Here is a 16,766-nt window from a genome sequence, read left to right on the forward strand (position 1 = left end):
AACCAATGAAGTAAGTAGAGAAGAATCTACGCGAAGATAGGATGAGAGAGAAAGAGGGAGGGAAGAAAAGTTTTAAAGGGGAGCTGGTAGAGCTTAAAAGGAGAATGGGAAGAAGGAAGAAATGGGGCAGGGAGCAAAGCAGGTCCAAGGGAGGAAGTGAAGAAAAAAATTAAGGTGGGAAGGAAGGAAGAGGGGAGGGAGGGCAGGGGTAAAGATAAAGGAAAGAAGGAATGTGGGGAGGGAGGGAGGGAGGTAGGAGAAAGATGAGAAGAAGGATGATGGAGCAGAAGTAGGAAATAAGGAGGAAAGAAAAGTTTATAAATCATGAGTCAGTAGGAAAAAGTGTTACATAAAGGAGAGAGAAAAATTGTGTGAGAGGGAGAAGCCAATAAGGAAGTCAAATACACTTGTGGTGGTGATCATTTTATAATTTACAAATGAATCAAATCAATACAGTCTGACACTTTTAATGTTACATATCAATTATATCTTAATAAAACTGACATGAAAAAATAGGTTATAGAACAGGAAGTAAACAGGCTGTTGTCTCAAGGAAGAATTTTCCAAGGAATTCAATTCCCTCTCTTCAATATAACCTGGTGGACCTTCGCATCACAACTCTTGGCACTTGTAGGCACAAGGAGGATACGATGTAGGGAAAGCAAAAAGCGGACTTGCTTTTTCAGCCCTGAGTGGTGGTGGGAAGGAAACTTAAGGGAGAAAAAAGGAGGCCCTGCGATGGGGCGATGCGCTTCCTAAGGGAGGGAAACATGGAAGTCGGGAGGAGGCCTTTGTCCGGACTCCTTATTTATGACCCTGCGATGAGGCCCCTCTCCGAAGTCCTGACCCACCTGAACCGGCTGAAGGAACCATCGAGAGGTGGGCACAGTCAGGCCAAGGAAGGGCTGAGGTTTGTTACCTGGCGTCTCCGAGTTCCCAGGTGTGGTGAACACTAGATGGAGGTCCAGCAGGCCTGCTTTGGGAGCTTTCCCAGGCAGGGTCTTACAACGCAGCCACTTTCATAAGTGGGTCCCTGGGCCTGCAGACTGGGGGCGGGGCGGGGGGGGGGCTTTAGATGTGGGGTCTGAGGCCTGTGAAACCCATGTCCGCCCAGGAAGGAGCTCCGGCTCCAGGCAAGTTGAGGATGAGAACAGCAGCCTCCAAAGCTGGCTTAGCATCTGGGAGGACTGGGGAACAGTGCCCCCGAGACCAGACTCAAAAGACTGTCAAAGAGCTGGCTCTTTTCTGTACCATAGCACACAGCCCTCGGCTCACACATCTAGGCACTGCCTGGGGACAAGAAAGGGCAAAGGCAGTGTATTAGGATTTCCAGAGAAACAGAACCCATAGGAGATTATCTGTCTGTCTGTCTGTCTGTCTATGGAATTGGCTCACATGATTACGAAAGTGGAGAAGTCCCAGATCTCCAGTTGGCAAGCCGGAGACCCAGGAGAGCCACGGGTGTCGATTCTGTCCCAGTCTGAAGGCACAAGCCTGGTGCCTGTGCGAAGTCAGTCAGGCAAGAACTTTTGATCTAGTTGGGCCGTCATTGGATTGGCTGAATCCACCCACACTGGGAAGGCCACTGTGCTTTGCTCAGTCCATGGATTAAAATGTTAATTTCAGCCAATGGTTTGGCTCAGTGGATAGAGTGTCAGCCTGAGGACTGAAGGGTCCCAGGTTCGATTCTGGTCAGGGGCACTTGCCTGGGTCAAGGGCTCGATCCCCAGTACGGGTGTGCAGGAGGCCAATCAATGATTCTCTCTCATCATTGATGTTTCTATCTTTCTCTCCCTCTCCTTTCCTCTCTGAAATCAATAAAAATATATTTTAAAAAATGTTAATTTCACCCAGACACATCCTTACAGACAAACCCAGAATAATGTTTGACCAAATATCTGGGCACCCAGTGGCCCAGGACAGTTGACATGTAAAGTTCACTGTCCCAGGGAGCCATCTAGAAACAGAAGTGTCCCTAGGAGAGGCAGAATTGGCTGAAGGAACTGTTTACATGATCAGATTGGATTAAAATTAATCAAGATAGCCGAAACCGGTTTGGCTCAGTGGATGGAGCGTCGGCCTGCGGACTGAGGGGTCCCGGGTTCGATTCCGGTCAAGGGCATGTACCTGGGTTGCAGGCACGTCCCCAGTGGGAGATGTGCAGGAGGCAGCTGATCAATGTTTCTCTCCCATCGATGTTTCTGACTCTCTATCTCTCTCCCTTCCTCTCTGTAAAAAATCAATAAAATATATTTAAAAAAAAATTAATCAAGATAGGAGATTCAGTGTTTTTTTTTCTTTTTATCACAGTAACTAAAAAATGGGAGATTATAAAAGGCAATAGATGAGCTCTAATTAAAAACTTACATTTTCTCTGCCGCAGATAAAGATATGCTATGTGGGATCACACTGTAGCTGTTCTGTAATCTGCTTTTCCCATATAAACATGCTTAAGAGACAGTTTTCTGGATTAATAAATACGGGTGTCCCTAAAAGCTGTTTTTAATATTTACTTAGTATTGCATTGTTTATAAATATCAATTTAAATACCCAGTCCCCTATTGATGGACATGCAGGTTGTTTCTGATCCTTCACTCATAGAAAATGCTGTGATAAACATCAACAAAGAGGACCGAAGAGCACACCATTCACATCAGAAAGCTTTCACTCCCAAGTGTCACTACTGCTTGCTTTTTTCATATTATGGAGAAGAAAAAGGTTCGTATTTATTCTTTATACGTGGGAGTAATGGAATAAAAATAAAGGAGTACAGGAATTTGACAAGGAGCTTGCAATTGGCCGTGGGATGCGCAGGGATGGGGCAGGTGCAGGCCCAGCCGCTCTGCCCTGCCCAGCCATGACCACCCTGGCCGGCTAATGGAGCATGAGGCGATCATTCATGCCTCTCAGGATATTCCGTTCACCTGCCAGGCACTGGCTTGCACTCCCGCCTGCCGTGCAGACTTCCACGGGCTTTGCTGCGGCCCACGGGGAGGCCGAGGGCAAGCTGGGCAGGAAGCACACTTCTGCCTCCCCTTGAGATAATGAACTGGAGGAGGGGGCAGCTGGGCCGCCTGAAGGACAGCCAGCAGCCCTATCGAACCCTCCCAGAGCACGGCTGCCATGGGCGAGCTCTGTTTATCAAGAGCCACATGCTCCCGACTGCAGGCGACTGCATGGCTTCAATTAGACTTTTTGACTGATGGCCAGTTTAATGAGCCTATTTACAGAGGGTCATTCAACATGGCAATTACACCTATAAATCTATTTGCAGCAGGACTCGAATAACCTTCTGCACACAGCCCTGTATAAAACTGCTGTCTGATTAATTAACATTAATTTCCCTGCCGTATGGAACCAGCTGCAGTTGGTGTCAATGCTTCCAGCTCCCCGCTGCAGGCCCCGTGCAAATGGCAGGGGTTCTCTGGGTGGGGGGAGTGGTTCAGGGGCTGGGAGGGAGGGGGAGGCCGGGAGTCATGTAGTTGTTATTCCCAAGCAGCTCTTCGTTTTTCTTCCTTCCCTCCGTTCTTTCTCTGGTCCTGTTTGATTGATGTTTCAGGGCAGTGTCATATATAGGGGGCAAAATTCAATTAATTGGATATGAAATATTTATAACCCTGCTGTATGTGTCTATCAGAGAAGAGCCCTTAATAGATCTTCTCATTAGTATGGGCTGGTGACTCATTTCTCTGCTTTCACAGTCATTCGGAATTAAAATCCAATTAATCTAATATCCCTGTGACTGTTATTAAATTATTGGGAAAACTGCATTCAGGAGATAGGGTGAGGGGAAGAAGCTGGCCTTGTGGAGACTCATTTCCTCTCTGCAAATCACACAATGCCGGGGGGACCAGCCCCCCTTCCTTTGGGCAATTCTAGTTTCGGGGTTGTGTCTACACTTGGCAAATAAAGCGCAGATTATGAACCAAGGGCCCTCAGCTGCCAATGCAGACACCGCCAAAGCTCGTAACACAACCACGAAAACCGGAAATCCAGTTCTAAAACCGCTCAAGTATTTGCAGGATTGTAATTCAGTGAAAAGGTAAGACTTGCACTGTTTTAAGCAGCTCTAGGTAAATGCACCTCTTTAAGGTAGAAGCAGTAGCAGGAATGAAGACTGAGTGTTAGCTCAGTGCAGGTCTAGAATGCTGTGGTTTTGTGAATTCTTAACCTGGGTGCCCTGTGAAAAATTAGTGACGACAGTTTATAGGAATGATGAGTAGAGTCTCCTCCTTGTATCTGGGAAAACAGGGACCACTGCTATCATTAACAAATGGTCATATCCCAGGGGATTTCGTTTCTTCAATGGTTTATGGAGGCACTTAACATTTTTACATTATTTTGGGCAAGGGGACAGGAAAAATATGTTGCCATAATGGCAAGCAACGTCCTGAAACCTTGCCAATTGACTGGTATTATAACATCTTGGTGCGTTGTTTGAAAATGTCTAACTCCAAACTTTCATTATGACTGTGACATAATGATTCTAGAAACCAGTCCCCCCCCCACTGAATCCAGGGCTGCAGTTGGGCAAACACAGACTGCATTCCTACTGGGTGCCAGGCACTGTGACAACAGCCAGGGGTTGCAGTGCTGGATATTACATATACGTCTATAAACGAAAATGTTCCCAAAAGTATGTGGCGATGAATAAGACTCAATCCCCAACTTTGAGAAGCTTTTAGATCTTAAAACAGATCAAGTGAAATATGATGGGTTGCAGGAGCACAGCAGAGACCTGGAGGTCAGGGAGGGCTTCCTGGAGGAGGTGAGAACAGGGCTGTGTGCCTGTGTTGGCTTAGGCATTCCCCTATTTAGGACATCCTCCCACTCCTTCCACCTTACCTTGTGCTTCTCCCCAATCCCCATTTCCCTTAGGGTGCCTTTCCTAACTAGTGTAGGCCCATACTGAACCTGTCCATTACATACTGTCTTTGTCGCTCATCAGATTGCATTTACTGTCACTGGGTTTCTATATGCATCTTATTGCCCCTACTATAGTACACATTATTTGAGGGATACAACTGTGTCTTACATTTTCTGTTGCACCTCATCTGTAGCAAGCACTCTGCTAAGAACATGGTCAACACTCAATGAAATTTATTGAGCAAAAGGTTACTTAGCATTTAACTTCTGAAGCAAACACTTTTTCAACTGTGATGCAGTTTAGTCCATGGTTTTTCACTTTCTCTCTTTGTAAACATTGCATTTTTCATTTGACAATTTGTGAAAATTGTCAAGTGAAATTTTCTTAGCTCTCAAAAGTGGCTTCTCTGATTGTAAACATTGCTGGTGGGAGTGTAGATTCATACACCCTCTATGGAGGGCATGTTAGCCATAAACATTACATTTGCATTCCAGCAATTGCATTTCTTGGAATATATTCTATAGATAACTTTGCACTGCACATTTACTATGTGAAATTCCATGTATACAAAATCATTCATTGCTTTAATGTTTGTAGTGGTAAAAGATTAGATGTCTGTCATGAAGGGGTTATCTGGAACAAGCATACAACAAAACATTACACAGTTTTTTAAAAAAGAATGAGAATTTTCCCTATGCACTAATATGAAAAGATCTTTACGAAATTGTCAAGTGAAAAATGCAAGTTTCACAACAGGATGTATTACAAGCCACTTTTTTGTATTAAAGAGGGAAGCGAAGGTTGTAAAGAAACTCTTTTGAAAGAAACTAGTAATAATAGTTTTCTCTGAGCAAGGATGTGGGATTAGGCGGAGATTACAGATGATAAATGCATCTTTCCTTCTATTTTTTTAGTATTTAAAAAATTCATATAAAATTACATAGTAAAGTTGATGGGGGGGGGGGTACAGTTCTCGGAATTTTAATAGATGTGACCACCAGGTGTCCACCACCACACTCAAGATACCAACACCCCCTTTGCAGCCACACCCTCCTGCGGGCCACACCTGGCGATAGCTGCTGTTATCACTCTAGCGTTGTCTTTTCAAGGAAGGCTTATAAAGGTAACACGATGCGAAATCTTCGGAGACTGACTTCCTTTACTAACATGATGCCTTTGAAACTCATGCCAGTTGTTGCATGTGTCACTGCTTGCCCCTTTTTTTACAGAGGAGCATTCAGTGACACAGACGCCCCGAAGTTGTCTGTGCACTCGCTGTAGAACATGTGGGTTGTTTCAGTTTTTTGCAGTTGTGATAGAGCTGCTGTAAACGTTTATGTACATGTGTGTGTGAAGATGTCTTCATTTTTGTAGGGTCAATACCCCCTTCCCCAGAAGTAAAATTGCTGGGCTGTGTACAAGTATACGTGTGCGTGTACCTTCATAAGGAACGCCAAACTGTCCTCAAAGTGACTCTAACTTGACCCTGCTGAGGCCCCTCACTGAGGCCCCATTTCTCGCATTTTACTAGTGAGAGCCTGGAGTCCTATTTGTTGTCAGTCTAACTTTCCCCGTTCCCTCCCACAACGTATGAGTGATCCAGTTGCTTCACACCCTAGAGCACACTTGGTATTGTCAGTATTTTCATTTACACAGGTTTTCATAGTTGACCATGATTTTAATTTAAATTGCCCGAATGGCCTCCAATGTGCTTATTTGCCATACTTATGTGCTCTTTGGTGAAGTGTCTGTTTACAGTCCATTTACATTTATATATACCTTCTGAACAACGTGAATGCATTCCTTATTTGAAAATAAAAATTTGAAAATGGCTGCCTTGTCCCCAAGGCCGCACCCCATTTCTCTCTTCAGGAAGGAATTCTGGGCGTGGCCAATCACTTAGTAATGATCTGGCCTTCCCTGTTTTGAAATTGACTAATACTTCTTGCCCCATTGACTCGGAGATGCTCCTCATGGGAGAGGTAAGTGATGAGGAGATTCCACCATCTTCCCCTGTCCCACAGTGGCTGGTTGAAGAGCTGATGCTGTATGGAATCTGGGGCCCTCAAACACTGTCGGGGCAAGAGGCCGGCAAAGTCCTTCCTCACTGCTGTTTGTAGGGCCAAAGCCCTTCGCATATGAGTGGAGCTTTTGTCTAGAGTCTCTAGACTCTAGACCAGTGATGGCGAACCTTTTGAGCTCAGCGTGTCAGCATTTTGAAAAACCCTAACTTAACTCTGGTGCCATGTCACATATAGAAATTTTTTGATATTTGCAACCATAGTAAAACAAAGACTTATATTTTTGATATTTATTTTATATATTTAAATGCCATTTAACAAAGAAAAATAAACCAAAAAATGAGTTCGCGTGTCACCTCTGACACACGTGTCATAGGTTCGCCATCACTGCTCTAGACACATGTAGCCATTATTTTGTATAAACATGTCTGAGTGTTAAGTTCATAGTTGGCAAAGGTTTATGTAAAGAAACAAACCCACCATTTCATGTGGTCGCTAGCGATTTGGAATTAATTCAGACCCTGTTGAGGCCCCTCACTGAGGCCCCATTTCTCCTATTTTACTGGTGAGAGCCTGGAGTCCTGTTAGTTGTCAGTCTATTTGGCAAGAAAATCTGTCACCAACACTTAGATGGGAAATGATGAAGGTACAACCCAGTGTCCCAACATCAATTTAATTCAAGTCAGCAAACACTTGGAACTCTTAGCCTAGGCCTGGCCTGAACTGGGAATAGCCTCCTGTCTCAGGAACTCATCTGTAGTTGAATGCTGTTCATTACAAGGAACACCACGCCTGGGAGGTCTAGAGAAGGCACGCATCCTCATTTCACAGATGAGAAACTGAGGCCCAGAGCATTTAGGTGCTAGAACGTGGGAGGCCTGGGATTTCAACTCGGGTCTACATGACTCTAAAGCCCATGCTCTTTCCAATACCACAGTGATTTATTTTGTCATCATGCTATTTGTTTTTTGCTTATCCTAAATATATCCTTTTATTTCCCATATTCAGGGAAAACTTAGGCATTCAACTTTAAGCTGCTAAAATACAGGGTATCTAAAAAAATATAGAAGTATAAATATTTCCCCCCACCCCCAAATAAGTTTCGGTGAAAAAAGTGTTAATATCTTTAAATTAAAAAAAACACAAGCCTATCACATGGAGTCCAAAAATCGAATCAATGCTAAATGGCTAAGCAGCTCCCCACAGGGACTGTGTCCCATGGCCAGGAAACATTGCCACCTTCCCAGTAGGCTCCTTAGACGGGAAAGACTCAGACTATCGCTAAATCAGCTTTATAGAAACCATATAAACCAACATTTTAATAACCTGCAGTGGAACGGACACAAGGGGGCAATAAGTCCTAGATGCCCGAGAACTTGGTTAAACAGGCCACAGGCAAAGGTGGTGCCTAGGCAAGAAGTCTCAGGGAGCATTTGACACTGGGCCTTGTTGGAAGGCCCTGCCCCCGACATCAGCAGCCTCAAGGTCAGTTTGCACACCTCCCCCCAGGAGCAGCTGGCGATTCCAGCAGCACAGAATTTGCTCATTCTAGCCATGTCACTTGTTTACCAGCACCTGAGTTTAATCTATTTCAAAGCATGTTAACGGCAAGTCTCTTAGAAAAGGAATTCCAGTAGCTTCATGGTCACATCAGGTTAACAGCGGCTGCAGATTTTCAGTTTATCTCAAATATCCTTACCAATAGCAGAAAGAACCGCAGAGTCATCCAAAAAATAAAATAAAATAAAATAAAATAAAATAAAATAAAATAAAATAAAATAAAGGAGTAGGCAAGAAAGAGAAACATTGTGCTCTACTGTAAGCCTGGTAAAGTGTTCAATGTAATCCTGATTTTAAGTCAAGAAATCCAGGGAAAACACCTCTCCCTGCCACAATCAGGATCCCAGCAAAGTGAGAATGAAGCCACTTGACAGATGTCAGCCTCTACAACTCATCTGTTGGTGGAATACGCAAAATTTCTCCCTCTCTTTAAATTACTAGCAGAGTCATTCCAAGACGTGTCGGTACTTTTAGGCATTTCTAAAAAGTAAAGGCATTTGTAAGTCTAGCCACACTCGGGGAAAAAAGGAAGGATTCAAAGTTCTCTTGTTCTGCCAACAATTTTGAGTGACACAGAATCAGTTGTATATGTGAGTGGTGGTGTGTATCCTGGAGAAAGAGTACTAACAACTGTATGAATTTCCCCCCCTGAAGTGGCCATTAAATCCATGCCCCAAATAAGCCATCACTGCTAAGGATCCTTCTTCTCTTAGTCAGCTTCTGTGTTGACAGTAGTGGTTACTTAGATTTTATGTGGTTTAACTATGTCTTACCATGTTGTGATCTTTTATGGAGGACATCAGAGCAAAAGCAGCTCTTCCATGGAGGGAGAGGTCTAAAAGGAACTCCTCCAGCTAAGAAGCAAGCATGTATTTGGTGGGTTTATACTTGGGACTGCCGGGACCGCGGGCTTTCCTAACACCCTGGAGAAGGCAGGATGGCCTGGTCTGAAATGAATATCTCTACCATGAGTAAAAATAAACGCCATTTTTACATCTAGAAAACCGTTCTCTATTTAGTGGAGAAGGATGAGGCTGGTATCTCTAAATCTAAACACACAGTGGGTTGGGGGCCTGGTCTTTAGGGCAAATGCTTACTGAAGCCAAGGACTGATTCCAAGTTAATTTAGCAAACAGCTCTGTTGGAAGCGTAGTAACTAGAATAAAATTTAATAAAGTCTTCTGGCATGTGTTTTCCTGATTTCCTCAATGTCATATAACTACTGTCCTCTCTGCCTTTCCTCTTTTGTGGACACTGTCATTCATAATCACACTCAAAGACCCATTGCACACTGACATCCACAAGTGAACAGAAGGGGGTTCACTTCTCCACATTTTTGCTCCGGCCATGGGTGCGATGGCAGCCTCCCACCCACTGAGAACAGTTTGTTCCACTCTCAGTCGATTGGGGGTTTGTCACCCCAATGCCCTGAGACAAGGACATCTTCATTCAGAGGCATTGCTAGGGTGAGTTTCTCAAACATCTGTGGTGAGTACACTTCAAGAACCTCTTGTTTCCTCAAAAATTAAAGAAAAAAGGTGGTATGACCTCAAACACCACTTTTATAACAGACTAGAGGCCCGGTGCATGAAATTGTGCACTGGAGGGGGAGGGGGTTCCCTCAGCTTAGCCTGCGCCCTCTCACAGTCCAGGAGCCGTCAGTCAGACATCCTTAGCACTGCTGCAGAGGCGGGAGAGGCTCCCGCCACCTCTGCTGCGCTCGCCAGCCGTGAGCCGGGCTTCTGGCTGAGTGCTGCTCCTCCTGCATTGAGTGTCTGCCCCCTGGTGGTCAGTGCATGTCATAGTGACTGGTCATTCTGCCATTTGGTCAATTTGCACATTAGCCTTTTATTATATAGGATGCTAAGTCTTGAGTATATGACAAAAGTTTTTGAGAGAAAAGATGTTAAGACTGCAAGACAATTCTTAGATATTGAATGTAATTTTAATTAGTTGATAACTTACGCCCAATGTGGTAGAGAAGACAAGCAGGCAGCGTAACTCTGAGTGGCATCCAAGAGGCCAGCATGCTGGAGTTCTCAACAGGCCTGAGGCGTTCCTGTGACACGCCCCATGAAAACGTTTTCACACCCCCAAGGACTTCCGGTCATCTTGCTGAGACCAGCAGGAAAGGGCTGCCCTTCTCCCAGCTTTGGGAATCCTTGAGCTGGTATAGTTTCCTTCTTTGCCAAGTCAGCCCTTATAATTTTTCTTCTTTGGGGTAACTTGGGTTTTTCGGGGTGTGTGTGTCCTCCCCTTCAGCCCACAGGCCTGACCTGGGGGTTTCCTGGCCTCCTTGGCTCTTTCTGCCCTGCCCTCTGGTTCATCGCCCTGGCTGCTGCTGAGAAGGCGGCTTCCTTTCAGCTCCCACCCCCGGGTAGGCCTTTTGCCTGCGACTGAGGCCGAGAGGGGGAAACAGGCCTGTCTGCGGCTCTCCACCACTCCAGGGAACCGGCCCCTGATTTTAACACGCCTCTGGTGATCTGCTTGTTATGCTATTTACAAGCCTTACTGGGCATTACCATGGAATATTAGACTTAAAAATTGCTTTTATGGTTCATTTGATGTAAAGATTAATAAAAAAGAAACTTGATCATTATAAATACAATGTATCAGTCTGTAATATATAAAAGTGGGATCATGTTACACATGTTTATCTTCATAACTTGTTCTTTCACATGTTATGCACATATGCCTTTTCCATGTTACTAAGTGTCTTAGTTATCTGCTACTGTGAAACGAATTAGCCCCAAACTTAGCAGCTTAAAACAACAAACGTGTTCACACAGCTTCTGAGGGCAGAAACACACCTTAGCTGGGGGTCCTGGCTCGGGTCTGCCCTGGGGTTGCAGTCACGCTGTCAGCCAGGGTGCGGGGTGCACTCACAAGGCCTCAGGCTGCTGCCGTGAGGGTGTCCTCACAGGGTTGTGCTAGGACACGGTGGTCTGAGAGTGAGTGGTCAGAGAGAGCACTGCTGCTATGTCCTGTGTAGCTTAATCCGGGAAGGGACATACCATTACTTCTGCCGCATTCTCCTGGTCACACAGACCAGTTCTGGTACGGGTGGGAGGGGCTACACGGGAGGTGGGATCATTGGTGGCCTCCTTGAAGTCTGACCACCACCTTGGATGTGTGTGTATTCTATTTTAATGGCTTGGCTCAACGATCGCCCGACTCCCTACGCCTCTTAGGAATCATAGCCTACGGGCTGGACCACAGGTGCCATCCAGCGTCTCCTTATCCTCCCCCGCCCAACCTTGAGTTACGAGCCTGCAGAACGACGTGTACTCTTACCCAGAGGCCTCTGCCCATCCTGCATCCACACCTCCTTTTCCTGTCTCACTTGGTCCAGGTATCAGCTCCTCTTCTAAACCTCTCTGAGCCCCCGGTCTGGATGAGGTGGCTCTCTTCAGTGTTCTCATGGTGTCCCTTTCTTCCTCTGCCAAATACTTCAACACACAAGCTTACAATTCTGTGTTGATATGCCCGTCTCTGTTCCCAGGCTGTCCGTTTCTTAAACACGGGGCCTGATGTCTTATTCATGGACCTAGGATGGGGCCAGCTCATACTCTGTGGTCAACAAGTTCTGTTGAGTGATAAGCCAACGTAGCGCCTAGGGACCTGTGGTCCGTGGGAGCTTGATGAGGTCTCTTTTCCCTGCCACCAGCATCACCATCGCCACCACAGCTGCCGTCTGTCCCCCGCAGGCTGCAGCCCACCTGGAGCTCGGCGGTGTGAGCTCTTCCAGGTCCAGAGCTCGCCAGCCAGCACTGCAATTGAGTTTTGTTTTCATTATGCAGGCTTCCTGGGAAGCTTCAAATTAATTTTAATCCTCTCCTCACTTTTAAGGCCTCTAAAAAGAGCCGTGTTCCCACCTTCCTTGGAACACTGGGGCCTAGCCCATTGCGCTCGGCCAGCTCCCAGCCTGGCGCGGGCTGCGTGCCCCTCCAGCCCCCTGCCTCCCTGTGCCAGGCCAGCGGGCTTCCAGACTTCCAAGCTGTGGGCGGCTCTCCACCTGGGCGCTGGGAAAGCATGCCCCGCCCACAGCAGCCAGGTCAACGCCCACTTGGGTCTGATGGATTCAGCTTTTACAATTCACCTTATAACATGCATTCTTATCCATTTTATTGGTTGCTTCATCCATACTAAGTAGACAATATGAAAACAATTATTCTACAGAGTTTCATTTAAAATTTTTTACAGTCTCCTTGGAGTGTTTGGTCTGACGCTCATGATGGCATTGAGAAATACGTATTGCACACTTGTTCTTTCCTGGCACAGATTTCCATTATCTTGCCTAGAATCACTTAGAAGTTGGTCACAGCCCCGCTCAGGAAAATGAGTGTGGGTAAACGGAAACCACTCCAAGCATCTCTACCACTTACTTAGTGCCGACTCTGTCCCCGGCTCGGTGCTGAGCATTTCACGTACTTGGTCTCACTGGAAACTCAATGCAAGCTCTGCAGCAGGTACGACTGTCCTTTCACAGTTCCAGCGAGGGCGGGGTTTGCCCAAGGTCACGCTGGTCTCTGGTCTTCTGTTCTAAAGCCCACTCTTGTCACCACCCAGGGTCCTCCCTCCTTCTCCGCTTCATGCAACCATCAATCTGCACGAATGTCTTGGTTGCCTTAGATAATTTTCCCATTGAGATGGAAGAGGTGAGTGATTTGAGGAGTCCTGGCAAGTGACCACCATGACATACGGTGCCCATCCTCTGCTGGGCTTTTAAAGTGAGAGGCGAGCAAAGCGGGCTGGCTGTGTTGAGCTTAGGGCCCAGCTTTCAGAGCTGGGCCCCCAGGAGGGGGAATGCTGTGATGTGGGTGCAGGGATGGCACGCCCAGAGCCAAGGCCTGAGAAGGGGGAGGGGCTCTCCTCTAGGCTTCCTCCCCAGCGGGGCCACTCCACTACCCATAGGGACCCTTTCTCTGGATTTCCCCCCACAAGTTCTAGTACGCAGAAACCAGCAGGTGCTAGGCAGGGGTCGATGTTACCCTGGCTGATGCTGCTGGCTCTAGAACAGCGGTTCTCAACCTGTGGGTTGCGACCCCTTTGGCGGTCAAACGACCCTTTCACAGGGGTCGCCTAAGACCATCCTGCATATCAGTATTTACATTTCGATTCATAACAGTAGCAACATTACAGTTATGAAGTAGCAACGAAAATAATTTTATGGTTGGGTCACAACATGAGGAACTGTATTTAAAGGGCCAGAAGGTTGAAAACCACTGCTCTAGAACCTGCAGCGTGCCTCAGTTTCCCCAATCAGCGGCCTTTTTTAAGACCAGGAGGAGATCTGGTGATCTCTCCAGGTTACTATTGCCAGATTCCCACTGTCAGGCGCACACATACGAGTCCTAGATTAATCTGAGGCTTGCGCCTCCCGGGTGGCAGCTGAGCCATCAGGCTGGCTGGGAAACGCCTTATTTTATTTTCTGCCTAACACCAGGCTGCAAATGAAAATACCTTTTCAACCCTCGTATTATTACCCCCATGGATGGCACCTTTAATGCGAGCTATTCATTGTTATAATGGCCGCACCTGTGTAGCACGCACACACTGGAACTGCAGCAGCTGTGGCCCGTAATTGCTAAACATTATTTTCTGTTTCTCCCTGAAAGCTGGTGCCTGTGTGTGTGTGTGTGCGTGTGTTCCTATGTTTGTTTCATCGGTAAGGACTCTGATCCAAAGATTCTACCGCTCTCCTTTTCTTTTTTTAATGTAAGGTAAATGTAAAGACATTTATTGCTAAATGCATGTTTTGGAGAAAGTCCATTACACCCTCTCCCCCCCCCCACCCCCTGACACACACACACACACACACACACACACACACACACACTCAGTAATGAGACTTTGGAGAGCAACCTCGGAGCATGTGGTCTGTGGGAAGGTCTGCGCGCCCCTGTGCTGGGAGCGGTGGTCTTTGTGGCTGGCTCTGCCATGATTAATGCATTTGTTCCTTGATATTCAGCCCCCGGGCATCTGTGGACGGTGAATCAATGTAGCACTTGCAGGCCCAGATTATCACCAGCACCAAAGACATTTCTGCACCAGGGACTTCCCGATTCAAAACAAGAGGATTTCTAAGAAGAACATGGTTTTTAAATATATATATATATTTCCCCCTTTCATTCTCTTTGTGCTTTTCTGAGCAGTCACTCAAGAAGCCCCCTCCCCCATGTGATGCGGCCTCCACTGAAGGGCTGCTAGTCAGCCTTGAAGCTGTGCTTTTAAAGTGAGCACTGCAGCTGGCGATTTGAGAGTTAGATGGAGGCAGGCGGGGGCTGAGTCCCTCTGTGAGTGGCATGATCCGGCCATTCCCCAGGGGTCCCTTGTGACACCCAGTCTGATCTCTGGCCTCGCAGGTGATAGGTAATTACTCAGCAGTGTCTGGTGGACAAGAGACCCATCTGCCAGTTGGTCAGAGACATTTACCTTTTCTCCTTCCCCTGCTCTTACCTCATTCACAGGGGCCCCGAGGAGCTCGCCGACTCTCCAGCCAGAGGGTGAGCCCAGGAGAAACTGAGGTGGCGGTGAGCAGACTCCTGGGATGGGCAGACTCCTGGCCACCTGGCCCAAAGCTTAGGGAACAGCGGACAGTCCACCGGCAGCTTTCCAGACAAACCGCAATGAGTAAGATTGGGCCTCCCTACCGGTTTCCCGTTATAAATAGGGGCAGCACTGAGGCAGGTGCTCCGAGCTGTCAATCACCATCAACCAGGTCCTCAGAGAAAGGGCGCGCCCTCTGGCAGGTTCTGATGAAGCAGGACATTGGACCGATGGCAGAAGCCCGCGGGTTCTGAGGGCCGAGAGCCAACACGAGGTCCTGCAGGTGGTGCTCATGCAGCCGAGAAATCAACTTCCTACACCTGCAAATTCTCCACGACCTAGACGTCAGAAAGACGACCGAGCTTTTGGCTGGGTGGCGTGTCCCCGTCAGCGTGCTGGTGTGGTTCCTTCTTTGCCATTTAGTTTTCTTCAGGGGGACAAACACACAGCTGTTTAAACAAGTGATCACATCCGTCTTCATTGCCTTGTTTATGGAAGAAGACAGGTTTGCTAGTGAGATTGACTAGTGGAAGGGGCACCCTACACAGGGAAAGGACATACATGTTTTTGCCACGAATCAGGATGTGGGTTCTGCCATTGGATTTTTATGCTCAACATATGACCAATGACTTGAAAATACTGATATATGGAAAAAATAAACTTCAAGACATTTAGCTAGGCAAACATGAACCTATTTCTGAAAGTGTAATAAGTATAAATCAAAAAATAAAGAGAAAACCTGGTTGAGAATCTATTCACCTCTCTTCAAGCCCTGTAAGAGTTAAGGAGTCTGAGAATGATAGTGAAAACCTGTGAAATTTTGTGGGTGAGATTGATTAGTCCTGCTTTGAAGAATCTGCTTACTTGGTGAAATGTGCTTCCTATTCTATTATGGATATGATGAGTCCATTTACTAGTATGGTGGCTTGATTTTTTTTAGTGTATCAGTGTTGTGCAGGCATAATTGCAGAAAAGAAAGAAAACCAAAACAAAATTCTTCTTTACAGCCAACGGAAATGAGTGTACGAACAGGCTGGATGGCAAGCTTGTGGTGACTGCTGGTTGCACTTTTGTCCAGAAGGTGGCAACATTTCCCTAAGAATTTGTAAAACAGTAGCTTCGGAAAATGACAATTCATCTCAGGACATTGTGTTTTGTTCTCTTTTCAAAGGCACAGCACAAAACACAAGGTGCCTCACACCCATATTCCGCTTATTCTCACCAGATTAAAGGGAAAAATACTAAATCTTGTTTCCCTCTCAAATTTAAATTGTCAAGCTATACAGGCTAAAATGAGTTTATGCAGCTGACAGTTTTAGAAGGTTCGTCTTCCTGCTCCATCCCATGCCCCATAAAGAGGGTGTTTATTGGAAAGGGGCGTCTGTGTGAAGAGCCACTTACATTTATAGCAGTTAACTAGATGGCCACTCACAACCATGGACATTTCTTTCTGAAAACCCCAGTGAACCTCAAGATAATTCTTGGCAATGATCCCTCTTTGCTCCATTTGACAGCTTGCTTGTCTCTTAATGCTTGTTCGTGCTGTAGACTCAGGAGCAAGATGGGAGAGAGTGAAAACACACTTCCTTTGGGCTGAGGTAGTAAAATAGAGCAATGGAATAGGCTGTCCAGACACACACATTGAGAATCCTGTATGCAAACCAGTGAAGAAATACTGTTCCAGGAACTGGTAATGTTGCTTTGCTTTCTCCATCTCACCCGACCCCACCTCTCTCCTTTCCTTATGACACTTTATATTTGGAAAGCAT

This window comes from Myotis lucifugus, unplaced genomic scaffold (assembly GCF_000147115.1).
Source record: "Myotis lucifugus unplaced genomic scaffold, Myoluc2.0 scaffold_122, whole genome shotgun sequence".
NCBI classification, from domain to species: Eukaryota; Metazoa; Chordata; class Mammalia; order Chiroptera; family Vespertilionidae; genus Myotis; species Myotis lucifugus.